This window comes from Tasmannia lanceolata, unplaced genomic scaffold (assembly GCF_043159265.1).
Source record: "Tasmannia lanceolata isolate RefF3 unplaced genomic scaffold, GAP_Taslan_0.1 ptg000012l, whole genome shotgun sequence".
Lineage (NCBI taxonomy): Eukaryota > Viridiplantae > Streptophyta > Magnoliopsida > Canellales > Winteraceae > Tasmannia > Tasmannia lanceolata.
Genome location: NW_027518689.1, coordinates 9,138,823 through 9,157,462, shown reverse-complemented (window position 1 = coordinate 9,157,462; position 18,640 = coordinate 9,138,823). Strand labels below are relative to the sequence as shown.

The window sequence follows — 18,640 nt, the reverse complement described above, 5'->3', positions numbered from 1 at the left end:
TCCGGTGACCAATGGGGCCAGGCGCCGGGCAGCTCTTCTCATCAGCCACCGCCTCCTCCGCCTCAGTAGATGGCTCGAGTTCTCTAATGCTCAGATTTCTATTTCTATTCCGTGTATCTATCTGTTTCTGTTGTGTATCGATAGTCTTTGGACTATCCGTTGGTTGTATGGATCTTTTTTTTGGGATGTTTTAGGTTTATCTACATCTGTCGCCATTATGCTGTGTCATGAATGCTATGTATGCTGACCGATTGTATGCACTTTTCTGTATGCCATTTCACATCCTCTATATATATCTCTATGTTTCATTCTTTTTGCTTGCATACCATGTATTATGCCTACTCTCTTTATCGCATTTCATGTTACTTGTTCATTTGCTCTCACCTACCCTCACTCCTTTTGTTCCACCTTTTTGGTGATGACAAAAGGGGGAGAATATTTGAGCTCCCAATGCATATATTAAGGGGGAGCAAAGCTCTATGCTTAAAATGTTGCAATCAAATTTTCATCCTTAAAGTAATGCCTTAAATGTTCAATTAAATCAAACTCTTAGGGGGAGCCCAAAGTGTTTTATTCATCCCTAAAGGGGGAGCTCCTACCCTAAAACAAATTATGTTTGTCATCATCAAAAAGGGGGAGATTGTTAGCCCAAGGGTTCAACAAGTACTCCTATTGAATTGTTTTGATGATTAACAAACTAAATTTGTTTTAAAGGTTTTATACACTAATGATTTCCATTGGCAAAGTTATAATGTTCACAGTGTACCATCCTCAAGAGTGCATGACAAGGTTGAACTCAAGGTTGAACTCGAGGTTGAACTCAAGCACAAGAATGGCAAATCAACTCAAGCATCAATGGAGTTGAGTGAAGACATGTCAAAGCCTCTACAAGGTGCCAACAAGATTGAAGACCAAGTAAATTTAGAATGTAAATGGTCCTCAATGTTTAGTCTAGATCTATGGCACAAAGGAGAGTTAAAATCAACATAGATAGAATTTAATGGGTTTGTGAATGTTCATAGTGGTGTCTCAACATTGTTGGACCCTCATGACACTCCATTTATCTTGAAAAATCAAAGTTCCAAAAGCCCAAACAAAATCAGGAAAATATAAGGAAAATCTGCTGGCCGTAGGCTTCTCGGAACTCCGAGAATATTCTCGGAGCTCCGAGCTCAGAACTCTGAGAAAATTCTCGGAACTCCGAGAATTGTTCCAGGTTCAAAAAAATAGCCGCTCGGAGCTCCGAGCCCGGAGTCCGAGACGACCGTTGGGGTGCAAATATTTTGTGATTTTTTGTCCCCTCTATTTATATGAACCTAGGGACTCTTGGGTTTTCTACCCAAGGACATTACAAAGATTTCAAGAGCACAAAAAGTCATTTGTTCTCCTTCTCTTGAAGATCTTCACTCTCCATCTCTCTCTTGTGCCATTTACCTTAGATTATTCTTGAGAGACCTTAGGACCTTCACTTGTTCAATCTTGTTCTTGTGAGAGTGAGTGAGCTTTACCTTAAATTAGCCTATCTAGAGGCAAGCAAGCTTTTTCATTTCATCTTCTTTGTATTTGGCACAAAGGGCGCCGTAGAAGACCCTTGGAGCGTAGAGCTCGATTTGTACAAGGCGGAAGGAACGCCGTATTTAAGTTCCTTGGAGAAGATAGTGGAATCCTCAAGGAGAGTAACTTGAGAAGAGTGGAGTAGGTCTTGAGATAAGACCGAACCACTATAAAAATCTTGGTGTCAAAGCTTCTTTGCCTCTTCACCTCTTCTTGTGTGGTAAGTTTTCACTATTGCTTTGAATACTATTTTTGATTTCCTATTCAATCTAAAACTAGTGCAATCTAAGTTTTCAAAATTCTTAAAATTTGAAAAGAAACCCAATTCACCCCCTCTTGGGTTGCTAAGTGGAATTTCAGGGAGACTCGCCCAGTTTCATCTTTTTCATTTAGGGAGACTCGTCCAGTCTCATCCTTTTCTTTCAAGAGACTCGTCCAGTCTCATTCTCTAGTCGATTCTTCTCTTTTAGGAGACAGGCTATGTCTCATTGATCATAATGACTATTTTCATTTGAGAGACATGCCTTGTCTCATCTGCACACTCTTTCGGAGAAGAGCAGTGCAAGACTTCATTTTCTGATTTAGTTTTTCTCCCTTCTTTTAGGGTCTAACTCAGTCTTCTTAGGTTTTCACACCTTCTAGTGATTCCATCCATTCTATCATCTATTTGAGACACCAATTTGCTTGTTTAGGACAACCCTTAGGCTAAAAGGGTTTCGTCTTTTCATCTGATACTTCTCCAGGCTATGGATCACACGAGTGTTCTTCTCCTTCTGATTGTCTCCTTGTTTCTCCTTTGGCTAGAAGGGAGAATCCTGTAAAAATCTCAAAAATTCAAAACTCAAAAATACTTGGAAACTTTGAAAATTCAAAAACAACAGAAATCCAAAACTTCAAAACGTCAAAGACATTTGAAACTTCAAAGCATCTGAAATTCTTGAGTCATTAGAGGAGTAGTTAGGAAAGTTCGTTCCGAACTACGTTGGCTTGATCCACTCCACGAGGTACGTAGGCAGCTTGGGATCCATATCCCAAGTCCAGTCAAACTTTTCAAAATAAACATTTCAAACCTTCCAAAAATACAAACATTATTCAAAACCTTTTCAAAAATATCTTCCCCGAGAGTTAAGAGTCTGTCCTGGATATGTTGATACTTTGTGTCTTTCGTGTGAGTGTCCCTAGAGTTAGGAGGCCTCGAGTCATGGTCGGTTAGACAGTTAGTCGAGCCGATGGTTAGATTAGAATGCACTTAGTTAGCCTATTGTTTTTCTTAGGACATACAACCTAGTTACATATAGGATGTAGGGTTCACCTACTTTAGTTTAGGGCTAACTTGCTTTAGTTAAGGCATATAGGGAGTCCTAAAAATTACAATTCACTTGAACTTAGGCAATTTCACAAGAAGCTTTAAAAAACTAGTCACGTCGAGTTGATCGAGTCTAGGATAGCGGTTTTAGATGGTTAGGCATCGTAGTTTAGAATAGGCCACCGAACTACGTTGACTCTTATTCTTCCCGAGGCCGGGATACGTAGAGCAGCTGGGATGACCATCCTGGTCCGAGTCAAGTATCACATTAGAGTCTAGGGTTTGTCATGTCGAGTCGTGTGTGGAGTCGAGTTGTGATGTGTTTTGTTGTGTTTTCTTACTTTTATGTACATATCTTATACCTTTACTTGTAGCATGCATGTGTTTGCCCATCAGAACTTAGACACCAATTAGGCATGACACTCATAATCTAGCTACTCTTAGGTGACACTTCTTTCATTTCTTTTGTGTGTACTTATTATTCATCTCCGCGACATCCATGATTAGATAGACGTCTTCTCGGAGATATATGTTGCCATTTCACATGATTTTCGCCCAAAACTCTTCAAAATCAATAAATAAATGGCATAATAGACCAGATGCTTGCACTTAAGCGGATGAGGTGCTCTTCGAACCTTCCAAATTCGTAACCAGGCACGAACCTTTTGTATCTCTGGTTATCCATTGCAACAGAGCATGGTATGGGTTCCAAGGCAGACTTCCCTGGATGGCGACTCTTCTTTGTTTAAGGTACGTCTCGAATCCGAGCCAGTCCCCGAATCGAGAGGTATCTCACTTTACATTGCTGCTCATGCTGTGTGAGACACCATTTTTAGAGTTCCTTGGTAGAGCTCTCCTTCATGTGGATGATCCAGGGACTTTCGGGGGCTTGTCCCTCACCTCTCTCGGATCGGGGTCCACAGGTTGGCGACTTTGCTGGGAATCTTTTGAGATATTGCCTAACTCTGTTAAAATGACATTTTAATTAATTTTCAAGAAATTTGGGCCAAAATCATTATAAATGGAAACTTTTTTCGCTTAGAATCCAGGGGCACCAAATAGGTGTTTAAAACGAGGGATTCACACACTGCACAACATACATCATCATATTTTTTATCTTCTTTTATTATTTTTATCATTATTGGCTCCATGGGATAGATACAATGTATGCCAGATGGGATGTCATTACCCTGATGGGATTGTTGTATCTATTTCCAAGCTATGCACCGGTGCTGCAGCCGTAAACACTCGGTGTACTTGTGTTTACAGCAGTCGATGAGCAATGAATCATACTATGTATAATACTTGGTGTACTTGTATTATACATCTAAAGTATGGATCATACGCATAGTGCCCGATCGATTGAGTTCGGAGCCCTACTTTCATTTTTCATATATTATGTATATGAGTATATTTGCTAACTTAGTGAAACCCAACTTGGAGATGGATGTGTTTATATAAATATATATATATATATATATATATTGCATTCATATAGAGACGAACATATGTGTTGCTTACACATGTGGAACCTAGAGCTAGGAGCCTTGTCCCATTTATAGACTAGCGTAGCTCACTTTATATGGCTACAATACGGTCCTAGTACACTCATTAGCCTATCGTGAGTCGAGACTTCCTTGACTCCGCTAGATTTAGGGTTGGTGCCCCTGGTTAGGATATATATGTATATATATATATATATTTATATATATATATATTAATTATCAGATTAGGGCCTACTCATTAGTGAGGTTTCCTTATCTAATCTAATCAATTCTATCAGTCCATCTCCGAGATCTAGACCCGACCAGTGGTTTTTACTTACCACTCTCATGGTCGAGGTCTATCTTTTGATCTATTCTTGGAAAAAAATTCCATGTATTCCTTGGCTATGAGACCGGGACGTACTTTCTAGTGGGGATTCCTAGTCTGAAGCAATCAATCATGTAAATTCATCCTTCAGATTTAAACCCGGTTGGTGACTCCTACTAGTCATATTTATAGCCGTGGTTTATTCCTTGATCTAGTGATAATAAATTCTGCTTGTTATTATCCTTCAAATTCAAACCTCATTCATCTATTCTTTTGCTATGTCATAGATTCATATTGCATATGTATTACTCATATTTTGTTTGTTACCTGTTTTGTCTTAGATATGGTCGATAGCTTGTCTGCTGTCTCTATGGCCATAGTCTATCACTGTCAATCTTTTGATCATACAGTTTGATGTCCATCTTCCAGATTTAGGTTCAGTCTATGATTTACTTTTGTCATTTTGTGACCGTGGTCTATTTTCTGAATTTTTGATCATCTTTGATCATCAATGGGACATTCGGTGTCGCCAATTGTATCCTTCCTATGATTGATTGCTAAGTTTATCCCTATTCTTTGTTTATTCCAGATTATCTTCATTCCCTCATTATCCCGTCCTATCTTTGTGTTTAGGTTAAATCATGGCAAATGCTGTGTTGAAAGGCTGGATAAGCGAGACTATTAGGGCTCTTCCTCGGGAACCTTCGGAAAGGAGTATGGCTGATCAGTTCATCTGTACCTTCAATCACTTGAGTATATCTGATATAAATTGGAAGTTTCTCCAAGCAGCCGCTAGATTCTAGGACCATACTCTTCACGTTTTCCAATTCGGATCCTTCAAGCTTTGTCCTATATTTGAGGATTGGTGTGCTCTATTGGAACTCCCAACAGAGGGGCTTTGGATACGACCCTTGAATATAGATTCCTCTCATTCTCTATTCTGCAAGCTATTCGAAAACAAGGCTGTCAATGCTCTTCCATGTTTAACGGAAACGTGCGTGCAAGTTCAAAATCTCATTACACTCTTTTTCGAAAACATCGATCCTACCCACTCCCGTTTTCAGAGTTGTCGACGTAATGCTTTGATTTTTTATGTCTTTGCACAATATGTCATTCGAGGAAACCCTCGTGTTGCTCCTTTAACCCTGTTGCCCGCGGTAGACCAAATTAATGAAGGGAGGAATCTAGTCCCCACCATGTTAGCAGAGACCTTCTCGGGACTAGATCTTATCGCTCGTCGAGAGGTTGAAAATAATTTCTGTGGATGTGTCAAATTGTTGTATGTCTGGCTTGTTGAAAAACTTAAGGTCCTTCAGCGACAAAACCAGAACCCATATACCCTGAAGAATTTTTGTTTCTGGCAACCAATGATTAACCAACCTCAGCCCACTGAATGGCGTAATTGGTTGCAACGCATAGAGAAGAACCAGTTTTGTTGGTTGAGTCATAATTGCTTTAAAGTTATCACCAGCACCTCCCCATACCCATTTGTTTACCTTATGGGTCTAGAAAAATCCTCTTTTTATGCGCCAACACTTTTGTTCCATCAAATTACGGGAATCCCATGTCCTCCCGTAGTTGTTACACCTCCTTCTTGCAAAATCCTATCTCTTAATCTTGTCGAATCTATAGTGGCTGCTTAGAGAAACAAAATCATAGAGAAGAGATTTGCTTTAGCAGCTAGACTCCGACATGGAAAAATACTAGAAGAACCCGCAAGCCGGAGAGCTCGGATTGAGGGACCTTGAAGATCTCTATCATGTTTTATTACCTTGATTTCTTCAGTTCCCATTATTGTCAGTTTGCTTATCCACTTGTACTCATAGATTAGTAATTTCGTCAATTGTAATCACAGTTTGAATTTCATTAAATGAAAGTGTTTCTGTTTCTCTTGTCACTATTTGATCAGAATATTTTATCTCATTTATCATTCATTTTAATCTAGTGTTTATACTTCCATTCGTAGGATTCTTGACTGAGCAGCCATTGCTCCAAAGAAAATTACAATTTTAAAACCAACCTGGTCCTGTCAATCTACTGATTCCGGGCTGAGTCGATATTCTTCTTCACCTACTTCTTTTACCTCTCCTCTGTTAGCTATTTCGAATTTCTAGGAAATATTTCCAACCATTCAACCCACACCTGAACAAATGGCTGAATCTGGAAATGCTCTGGCTGAAATGAACGAAATGATGAAGTCTATGCTCCAACAGATGAATAATATGAGTGAAGAGATAGTTCGATTGAAAAATGATAGGGGTTCCTCTTCCAAGGAACCTGCACCCCATCAAACCCCGATTATGCCTCCTCCACCTCCTGTGGTGAGTAGGCCAGCAGTATTCACTGTTGATGATGACTTTGATGACGAGCAGTATCCATAAGAGAATTGTCTCCCTCATCTGGATAGAGCTGATAAGGGTAAAGGGTTAGCTGACAGACTGGACAAGCTGACTCAAGAGATGGAAAATATAAAATTCCAGGGCCCGAAGAAGTTGAATATGGCTGTTTTCATGATATACCCATGGGTCACACTGCCTCCGAGATTTAAAGTACCAGATATGGATAAGTACGATGGGACGGGGTGTCCTAGAAGCCATTTATTGTCTGTTCTTCTACTTCTACAACAGCACTGTCTATGTCCAGAGTAGGTTGCTCTTCTCTTTCCTAGATCCCTTGTTGGAACAGCCAAGAAGTGGTTCCTGAGTTTGAAATCAGAAGAGATCAGAACCTTAGAGATATTGCTAATTGTAGACACCCCCATTTTGTTACGCTTTAAAAAGCAAAAGATTCGGTAGTATCATCGAGTCTTGAATCCATATTAAGCATTAGATTAGGCATCCATGCATTTTAGGGTAGATTTCATTTCATTATGGGAGTTTTGAAGTTGATTCACGATCCTTAAGGTCTCTAGGGGGTTCCTTTGGCCTCTAGAAGATGAAAGTTCAAGTTTCCAAGCAAATGAAAAACATGCTATTTTTAGAATTTTCAGGGTTTCCATCATTTTTGCCTATTTTGAACTGCAGGGGTATTTTGGTCATTCCCGATGTGTCTCATTTGACCCCCGAGTTATATTTGAGAAATCTTGAGTGATTTTACAAATTTTGAAAAAGCTATTATTTTAAGAAACTCATGGGACTTCCACATTTTCATCATCTTATGGATATTTCAATCATTTCTCATATGTCCAAAACCATCTCGAGGGTATGGCTGATGGATTAAGAGTAATTTCGTAAGATTTGGGAAACCTGCTAAATTTAGATCTCTCAAGATTTTCTCTTAGTCTTGCAATTCAGGGGTATTTTAGACATTTCCAAACATATCATATTTGGTCCCTAAGTTGTGTCTAAGAAGTCTTGAGTCCGTTCATAAATTTTTGAATATCTGCTATTTTTAGAATTTGTCAGGGTTTTTCCTAGTCTCGCCAAATTCTAGCACCTCGGGGTAATTTGGTCTTTTCATGTGTAATTCTTTTGATCCCCGAAATATGTCTGAGAGATTATGAATGATTTTCTGACTTTTAGAAAACCTGCTAAATTTAGAATTTCTCAAGAGTTCCGCTTAATTTGGAAATTCTAAGTGTTGAGGGCATTTTGGGTATTTTCAGGGGATACCAAATGATCCTGTTTAATATTGCTCACCGAAAGAACCAAATTTTAAAAGTTTCTATTTTTGAAGTTTGACCACAAAGACTTTCCATTTTTAATTTTTTCCTTTAGGGGTGAATCAATCTGAGGGTATTTTGGTCGCGTTTGGATGTCTAACAGTCAAATAGGGGCATTTTGGTGCGAAAAGTTATTTTCCAAAAAAGATGGTCCGATCATGTGTGAGGGATGCACCATAAATGTCAAATGGGTTATGTCCATATATAGAATGTTGAATTTAGAAAGATTTTATTGATTTTTTACGGAAAAATCTGAAACCCGTGTGAAATGGCCCATTGGGCTAAAGCTTGCAAAGATAGAGCTCATGTGAGTTCACCCATATGGGTCAACCACCATGGTGGGCGGCCCACATGGTTGACCCACATGAGTTGAGCTCCCAACGTTAATGATGTCACAATGGTGACATCATATTTGTTAAAAGAAAAATAAAAAGAATAAAAAATGAAAAGAAGGAAAAGATGAATGATTGCTTATAAAAGTTTTCTACCAAAGAAGCAATGTGGAATGAGAATAGTATGTCTTGATTGACAAGAAATTAAGATTGGAATCAAATCCAGTTTGGAAATAAGAAAGAAAGAAAGCAAGAGGGGAAAATTGGAAACAAGCCAAAAAGGGAGCTCTTACATTGGAAATTACTATTTCTCTCTTAACGCTAGCTTTTTTTGTATAAAAATCAAAGCAAACAATGCTAGAAAAGATTGGAAAAAAATCCAAATTCGTCCTTTTTCTCTCTCCTCGGAAGAAGAAAAAGAAAACCTCTTCTCTCTTGAGGTGTGATCTCTCTCTCAAGTATTCTTCACAAAAGGAATTCTTGAATTCCTTCTTCTTCTCCAAGGCATCACACAATCAAAGATTATTGGAGGGTTCTTTGGATCTTTTTTTAGCGTATAAAAGGGTTGGACAAAGCGTATATCTTGGATCACCAACCCTAGAGACAAGGATCGCGATCAACGGTAAGGATTCCTCATCTTTGTGAAGTAGAAAACGCATGCTAGGGTTTTAATTGTAATGGATCAAATCAACGAGTTTTTCTTTGAAATTCCAGTATGTTATAATATAGATTATGAGTTTTCAAAATCCAAAATTTGATCCAAAAATTAATTTTTCTCCATTTAAAAATGGTTTTCTTTTGTTTTTATTCAATATGGATTTAAATTAGATTATCAAAGCAAGTGTTTGAAAACATGGTTCTTTTTAAAAACTTATATTTTCTGGGTTTTATATAAAATACAAAACTACTGGAAACTTAATTTCCAACTACGGTTTGGCCGTTTTATTTTTCATTCTATTTTTCAAAGAATAACCCCGAAAAGGGTATCAAATTATATCCCAATTTAGTGAAAGTTTGTTTTAGTAATTTTACAAGGTTTTTAGATCACCCAAAAATTTTCATATTTTTTGGAGTTTGTTTAATCAGATTATTAATTATTTTAAATTTCGGCTATTTTTAATAAATACCAAATGGTTTTAAAAATTGATGAAACTTTCCAGAATTAAATATTAATAATAAATGAAGGTTTCTATTGAAAAATATTTTAAAACAAATATGGTTTTTACTGTTTTCTAATCGCTTCTCCGTTTTACGTGCCATAATTCTTTATCATCATTAAATTAATATATTTTCAAATTTTTTCCTTACAAACCAGTAACTTTGGTTACTGGAATGTTAGAGAAATATTTTCAATTAATTTTGCAAAGATTTGATAAGGTTTTACAATTTATTTTAATAAACGGGTTTTAATGCTTAGGAAACAAATTGATCTCTTATATTTAAAAACCAATTTTATGGAGGAGATTTAATTTTTAAGTTTTGAAATTTTGATAGAAAATTTATAATCTATTATATATCTACTGAAAGTTTTTATTTGATTTTAGGATACCATTAGGTTTGCTTTTTAAGTAATTCTTTAGTTTCATCTTAGTTTTGTGTGAATTTAAATGGGCATCAAATCGTAATAAAAATCCATGAAAGTCATACAGTAGTCTAATCTCATGATTATCTTTAGACTGTAAGAGTTTAAGTTGATTTGAAACTGATATGCTATAGGTTGCTGTGTTAATTTATAATCTGATTTGAATTTTGAAAAATCGGAAATTGATATATAATCTTAATGCTAATTCATACAAATTTTTCAGTAAGATTTAATCATCTATATCTTTATTCTGTAAAAGTTTGGAATAATTTAAAATTGATATGATATAGGTTGCTGTGTTAATCTATAATCTGATATGAATTTTAAAATATTAGAAATTGATATCAAATCTTAATGATAATTCATGAAATTTTTCCCGTAAGCCACAATCATTCATATCTTGTTACTGGAAAAGTTTCAACTAAGTTAGAGTTCGATTTCTTAGGGTTACTGTCTAATCCTAGCAATCTGGTCTTAATGATATTAAATCACAATTTAATAGCAAATCAATACAAAAGTCAGTAAAAATCTTCAAAAAACTTTAACTTTTCATCATAAATTTAATCCCTAACTTTTTTGAAACAGAAACCTTAGGCTTCATAGATTGCCTTTGTAAATTAGCTACTCTGTGACAATTTAATTGCCGAGATCGCAATCGTAATCGTATACTAATTGCGATTAATCCTGCATAATTGAAGTGCGTAAATTATAGTATGATATTGGCTCCGAGGTCCACTGTCCACGAAAATCCTGAGAAATATGCCAGGCAATAAGATACTATAATTTACGTGCTAAATTATACAAGTGTTGAGAGCACGATTCCCTTCCATGGTTACGATTCGAGGCCGAAACTTGCGAACCATAGAGCCTTTGGTATTCCTTAGATGTTTAGGAATCAAAAATCCTCAAAAATTGAAAATCATTAAGTTCAACAAATCGAATTAACTCGATCTGTGTCTTAGGAGCCGTTGGATTACGGTCTCCTATCGTAGGAACCTTTAGGGCCCCTTAGGAACACATACGTCACGTTGTGTCCTAAGTTTTAGGGAGTCCTAGAGTTAGGAATCCAGCCTCATCACGGGTGTTTGCTATGGATAGCAACCGTGCCATAGATCTAGTTACACTAGTCACCTCACTTTTCCCCTAGGACAAACCTAGTTACCTAGGATGTAGGTTAACCTGTATTAGTCTAAGGGACGTCTTGCACTTAGATTGGACCATGTAGCATCTTAGATGAAGTCTTAGGATAATAAAATCTTCAACTTGAATTAAATAATTTCTCTTAAAACTGTTGAAACAGTTAATCCAGTCTAGATCGGTGTCCTAGATGAGTTAGACATAAGTAGCTTAGTTCAGGTGCACCGAACTACAATTGACTCTGATCCCAGTGAGGCTTGGGTACGTAGGCAGCTTGGATGCTTGATGGCATACCAATCACGAGTCGGCTCCACACATAAGTGGTGGGGTTTTGTACATTAATCATTAAATTAAAAGTAATTAAATCACTTAGGACTTTCCATGAAATTAAAATTTTAGAAGAACTTTCACTTAGATTGAATTCAAACAAATTAAGAAAATCAAGATACACATTTAGGAATTACACTGAAATTAGATCTTAGGATGCATGTCACGTAGTTCGCACATTAATATAGAGTTAAATGAGATATTTAAAAGAAATTCAAAAGAGTTAACTTTTGAAATTGAAGACTGATTATCGGGCAGGAATGGTGCATGTGGTGGTAACTCCCCATACCTTCCATTCTCGTCACCAGGTAACGAGTCTAGATTTCTGATCAATTATGGGTCCTAGATCCCTCATCTAGGTGGCGACTCTGTCACTCTCTTTTGCGTGGAATTCGGATTGCCTTAGTGATCCCAAGTTCACGGAAAAGATGAATTAAATCACACCTTGCTAGGCTCGGCGGCATACCCCCGCCCTTATGGGTACTAGGTTGCACGTTTGTTTGCACCCTATGGCTTGGTTGCTGCCTGCTTGGTTGGGTAATTAAAATCAATAATAAAAAACACACGCCATTCGCGTGGGTACGAGAGACCAAGAGAGAGCGTGGCGCCTCGCGCGCTCGCGACCCTCTCGTAGGATCGGGTCCCACACTAATAGGTTCGTCGAGCAGTTCTCCATGGAGGAGGGAATCGACGTAACTAAAAGAGATCTAAAAGCGTTGAAGCAAGGCCATAATGAAACCTTCACTTCCTTCATCCGAAGATGGAGGAGAAAAAGCTGCTCAGATGACCCACAGATTGTCCGACGAAGATCAGATCAAGATTGTTGTCAAGAATCTGTCTCCGCAGTATTATTATCACATGGCCATTCAATACTTCCTTGATTTTAATCATCTTATCAAGACTGGAACCCAGATAGAAGATGCATTGGCAAAAGGCCTGAGGTCGAAGATTTCCTTTGATGAGGGGAAGAGACTTGCGATGGCACTAAAAGAAGTACATAATGTCAATTATGTTAGACCACCACCCAGAGTAATCACTGAAGTAGGAAGAGCACCGATGGACAAGAAGCCACCTCGTCACTTTGATCCCCTCCCATATTCTTTGTCCGTAGCTTTGAAGAAGTTGTTGAGGGACAGGAAGATCAAATTACTTGACATTAAGCCTTTGCCCAATCCGTTGCCAAGATCATGAAGAGAGGATCAGTTTTGTGACTATCACCGCAATACAGGCCATATCACTAATAGGTGTTTAGCCTTGAAACACCAAATACAGAACATGATCGACAGGAAGGAGCTTGCAATTAAACTGCCAATTGTAACCAGAAACTCCCTTCCGACACATGCAATGCCGCCTCCAGCTTCGATCAACGTCATTTGCGCTGAAGTGTCTGTCATTGATCCTGCTTCTTTCATATGCGTTGTTGAATATGAGGGAACCCATATTTTGAAATTTGAAGAAGAAGATGAGTGGACTGAAAAGGAAGAGCCATATGTCTTGTCATGGGATGACCCCGATGTAACTGGGCTATCAAACCGATCATACATTCTCCAATGTGTTGATGAAAAGAAAGACAGCGACACTCTGTACGTCTTAAGGATGAGTGATGATGAGGAAGAAGAGATGAAAACCCCATACATGCTTAAGATAGAAGATGATGATCTGCTACTCCTGAATGATCAGTGCGATGAACTCCGTCACGTTACACGTGGGGGATGAATTTTTAAACCAGCCGAGCTCAGAGTTGAGAATCCCACTGAGGTTGCAAGAGCAGTTGATAATAAGAAACAGAAACAGAGACTCGATGAAGAGGAAGATAACCTGTTGAATCAGCTCAAGAAGACACAAGCTAATGCTTCTATCTAGGGCTTATTAATGGCATCGCCAAAACACAGACAGGCTGTGCTTCGTGAGCTAAATGCATCCCAAGTGTCAGTTGAAATCACTCCAGACGAATTGGTCAGCTTGGTGGCCATGACGAGAGCTTCTAAAGCATTATCTTTCTCAGACGAGGATTTGCCTCTAGAAGGAAAAGACCATACTCGTCCTTTCAAAATTACCCTACTTTGCAACAAGAAGAAAGTATCAGAAGTGCTAGTAGACAATGGGTAAGCTCTGAACGTATATCCTTTGAACACTGCCACTACTCTAGGGTTTGGACCTGAAGACTTCATACCGTCTAAACAAGGTATATTGGCATATGATGGCACCCGAAGGGATGTTATAGGAACATTGGTGTAGACACCCCATTTTGTTTTGTTTTAATCAACAAATAAATTAGTGTGTTAAATCCATGTGAGAACCCCCTCTATCATTGATTTATATGTTTTAGGTCATTAATATCTTGATCTGACTTTACGGATCATCAATCGGGACAAAATAAGCTAGGGTCACTTCATAGCCCGGACCCTGATTCCATTCCGAGACCCGATTTCCGTAAATCGTTAGATCAATGGCAGATCATGACCTGGGTCTAACCATCCAAAACCACCTAACCTCTCCTCTCATCCTAACCATTCAAACCTCACCTAACCTCACCTAACCTCTCCTCCCATCATAACCATCCAAACCTCACCTAACCTCACCTAACCTCACCTAACATCACCTAACCTCACCTAACCTTACCTAACCTCACCTAACCTCACCTAACCTCCTATCCCATTCTCCTATAAATACCCTCTCATCTCACCAAAGAAAAGAAGGAAAAAAAAGAAAAGAGGAGAGAACCCCTCTCTTAGAAAATTCAAGCCCTCTCTCTAGACCAAATCCCTCTTCTCCATAAGTTTGCATGGAATATCGTCTACAAAAAGGTATGTCTTTTGGAATTTTATTTTCTTTTCTATATTTGTAGGATTGAGTGTTGTTTTGCGTATATTTTGGTTGATGTCATGTTTAATTTTGTACTAGTTTGGCCTTGGTCATGTTCTCACTTATGCTAAATATAATTAATGTGTTAGGGTCATTAGAACCTATTTGCGATGGGATGTTGAAATCATTGGCTTGTTAGGGAATTTAGATTTCTTTTGGGAAAACAATTCATTAAAAATTTTGAACATTTACAAGAAAGAAAACTTGAATTTTACATGAATTATCAAAACCCATTTAATTTGGCTTACAAAACCTCCATCTTTCAATTGATAACAACAGCCCCCACTCCAATTTGATAACAACAGCCCCCACTCAATCTCAAGAACCCAATATCCATACCCCACCTTGCCAAGTAGATAAAAACAACCCCTTTTTCAAACATCCCATTTGAATCTAATCTCAGGCCCATTCAAGCCATTTTTCATATTCACCGTCTTTTAATCACTAAAAAAATAAGAACTATCAAAAGAAAACATGGGGGTGCCAATATCATTCCCGTCATAGTGCTAGCTGTTAGACTTTAAACAGATTTTTCGACCTCTAAACAACAGAATCGTGGGAAATGGTTAACTACAAAGTAGTAGATATTTTCGTGCCGTTTCCAACGAGTATTCGTGCTAGATCAGACAGCGAGCGGTTAAAAAGTTAAGTCCAAAATGGTTGCGGCACACCTTTAGGCATTTCCAGTTTAATGTTGCTGTCCTTTTGTTTGCAACACAAATTCGAACCTCTAAATCACAGATTTACAAACAATGGAGAACTACAAAGTTGTAGCCCTATAAAAGATCTTTCCAACGCATGTTTGTACGTTGAATTTGGCCAAGCGGTTAAAGAGTTACGACAGTTTTAGTGGGCTGCATTTGTCAGATCTTTTAATGGTCAATGGTTTGTCGAATTTGTGCAATTGTCAAAACTTGGTTGTGTTAACGTCATTTTCCAAACCAAAATCGAAAGACATTAATCTAAAGTACATCCAACCTAAAATTAACAAAACTAAAATTCACCCATTTAAAATCCACTGATAAAAATCCGTTAAAAGCCATTAACCAAAAGACCACTAAAAATTTCAAATGAAACTAAAACCTTCTAAATAAACAACTTTAAAAGCTACCAAACACACTAAATACCTTCAGATAATAAAAGCTTCAAGAAAACTCTAAAAGTTTCCACAAACCCAAAAGAATTCGAGATTCCCAAGAGCCGGTGGATTCAAAATTCCTTTAGGAACCCTTAGAGCCCAATTTAGGAACACTGGTGTCGTGTCGTGTCGTGTCCTAAGTTTTAGGGAGTCCTAGGTTTTAGGGAGTCCTAGAGTCAGGAGTCCAGCCTCATCACGGACGTTTGCTATGTATAGCAACCGTGCCATAGGTTTAGTTACACTAGTCACCCGATCTTTTCCATAGGACAAGCCTAGTAAACTAGGATGTAGGCTAACCTGCATTAGTCTAAGGGACAACTTGCATTTAGATAAGAATCATATAGCATCTTCGATGAAATCCTAAGATAATAAAATCCTCAACTTGAATTAAATAACTTCTCTTAAAACTGTTGAAACAGTCAATCCCGTCTAGGTCGGTGTCTTAGTTGAGTTAGGCATATGTAACTTAGCTTAGGTGCACCGAACTACGTCGACTCTGATCCCAGTGAGGCTTGGGTACGTAGGCAGCTTGGATGTCTGATGGCATACCACCCGCGAGTCGGCACCACAAACAAATTGTGGTGTTTTGTATATTAATATTCTTGTAAATGCTTAATCAAATCACTTAGGACTTTCCATTGAAATTAGAATTCTAGGATGCATGTCACTTAGTTCGCACATAAACATAGAGTTGAATGAGCCATTTAAAATAAATTCAAAAGAGTTAGCTTTTGGAATCGAAGACCGATTATCGGGCAGGAATGGTGCATGTGGTGGATAAATCCCCATACCTTCCATTCTCGTAACCAGGTAGCGAGTCTAGATTTCTGGTCAATTATGGGTCCTAGATCCCACATCTAGGTGGCGACTCTGTCATTTTCTTTCGTGTGGAATTCGGGTTGCCTTAGTGATCCCAAGTTCACATGAAAGATGAATTCAAATCAATCATAAAATGCACACGCCAATCGCGTGGTTACGAGAGACCAAGAGAGAGCGCGCGGCGGCTCGCGCCCACACCCCTCTCGCGGGATCGGGTACCACAGTCTGGCGACTCTGCTGGGGACCACCTAACTTCATTAAAATTTCAAAAGATAATTCATTTGAATTTAATTTAACTGGCTCATAAAAACTCTATACTTGTTAGATTAGTTTGTCTTGTTTTATTTTCTCTCATCACATTTTACTCGAACTTAATTTAACAAAACCTGAAGGCATCATAGATTGCGCGAACTTATTGCACACACTTACATCACTTGCATCTAAACCCTTGCATCTCACATTCACACACGTCCTATTTTAGGAACCCGGAGTGTTATCTAGCATGGTTGACTGGGATTTCATCACCTGGTGCCTCTGTGCTAGAGAAGCATTCCACCCTTAGCCTAGTACCTTTATGGTGCGTAAACGGATCTATTGTTCACGTACTGATACGCCGGACACTGGTACAGTATATCGAACATGGATTCGCGCTAAGGGAACTCTTGGCCTTACCCCTAGATTAACCCACACATGCATGTAGTATACGAACACATGTGGATCACATGTGTGAGCCTAGTTTAGGATATCCTACCCATTTGTGTCTAGATTAGACCGTAGTCCATCTTCCAATGGCTACGATCGGTCCTAGGTACACAAACAAAGTCATGAGTTGAGATCCTATCTCCACTCCGCTAGATTAGGATTAGGGTTGATGCCTTCAGGTAACACTGATAAAATGTGTGAAGAATAAAAACTTTCCCTTTGGGGTTAGGATATAAATCCCATCATTTCCAAAGATCTCATAGGATTAGTCATTCATGATCTATCCGTTGAAAGTAATCCTATGCAATCTCATCTTTTGATCATGTGTCTATCATTCGTCTTTTGTGGGATTCGATTGTGTCTTCATTGGCGGAAATTGTGTCTCAATCATTTGATCGTGCAATCTTGATGATCCAATCTTGCCTGTACCCTTGATCTCTTCCTCCTCTAGGGGCTACCTTTTTCAAGAATATTTCTGCTAAATCCTTCAGAGTTTACTCTCAGAATCCTTGAGCTAGGGGCATTTCCCTATGCGAATCAGTCATCATTGTCCAAAATTGAAAGTATCAGCCATGATGATGTTCAGAACGAACAAGCCTTCGCCGAGCCTTCAACGCCAAACAGTTGCAGCAGTTAAAGTTTTAGTCACTTACTATTTTATGTTGAGTCAGTCATCATGGTCAGTATAATTGTTGAGTCCGGTCTTACAGTTAAAGGTCAATGCCTAGTCCAGGCAAGTTATCTTCTGTTTCCCTTTCTTATTTAGAGTTGTGAATCCTGAGCATGTTCAGGATAGGTCGTCTGATGTAATAGCTTTTCTTTAAATAAAATTTCGGTCAGTTCCAAAAAGTTCACTTGTGTCTGTTCTTAAGTGTGCTTCTGATCTTAAAATAAGACTCCCTCTTCAAATGAGGACAAAATTGACGAAACTCCACTTGAGTCACAACAATTACTTGAACGAGAGGAGGAGCGCCAATCCCAACCTTTCAAAGATGAAATTGAAATGATAAACACTGGCACTGAAACTTTGATTCAGTGAATGCCGATTGAAAATACATTACCCTCTAAAGAGTGTGAAGAATTGATAAAATTATTTCAAGAATAAGAAGATTGTCTAGAAAAGCTACAACCGATACCAGGGGCAAGACATAGATGGAAAGCTCAAAGAAAATGAATGAAGTGAATATCATATGCTATGCAAGGGGCATGGAGTAGAAACAACTTTCATATTTCCAATCGATGACCTTGGTTCTCAAATTCATAACATGAAGCCATCAAATTCGAGATAAGAAGTTCAAGAGCAAGCATTGAAAAGTGATCATCAGATATCAAGAGTTACAAATCCATAGATGGAGGATGTCGAAGAACAAGTTTCGCTCAATGAAAGCCGAAAGCACGCATTAGA

General features: G+C 38.3%; 1 long non-coding RNA gene across 1 annotated transcript; it reads left to right on the top strand.

Moving 5' to 3' along the window:
• Nucleotides 1-14,410: 14,410 nt before the first annotated feature.
• LOC143887610 (uncharacterized) lies at nucleotides 14,411-18,084 on the top strand. The gene is made up of 2 exons (XR_013254302.1): nucleotides 14,411-14,518; nucleotides 17,687-18,084. It is a non-coding gene; the product is annotated as an uncharacterized LOC143887610 (long non-coding RNA).
• The last annotated feature ends 556 nt before the right edge of the window (nucleotides 18,085-18,640 follow it).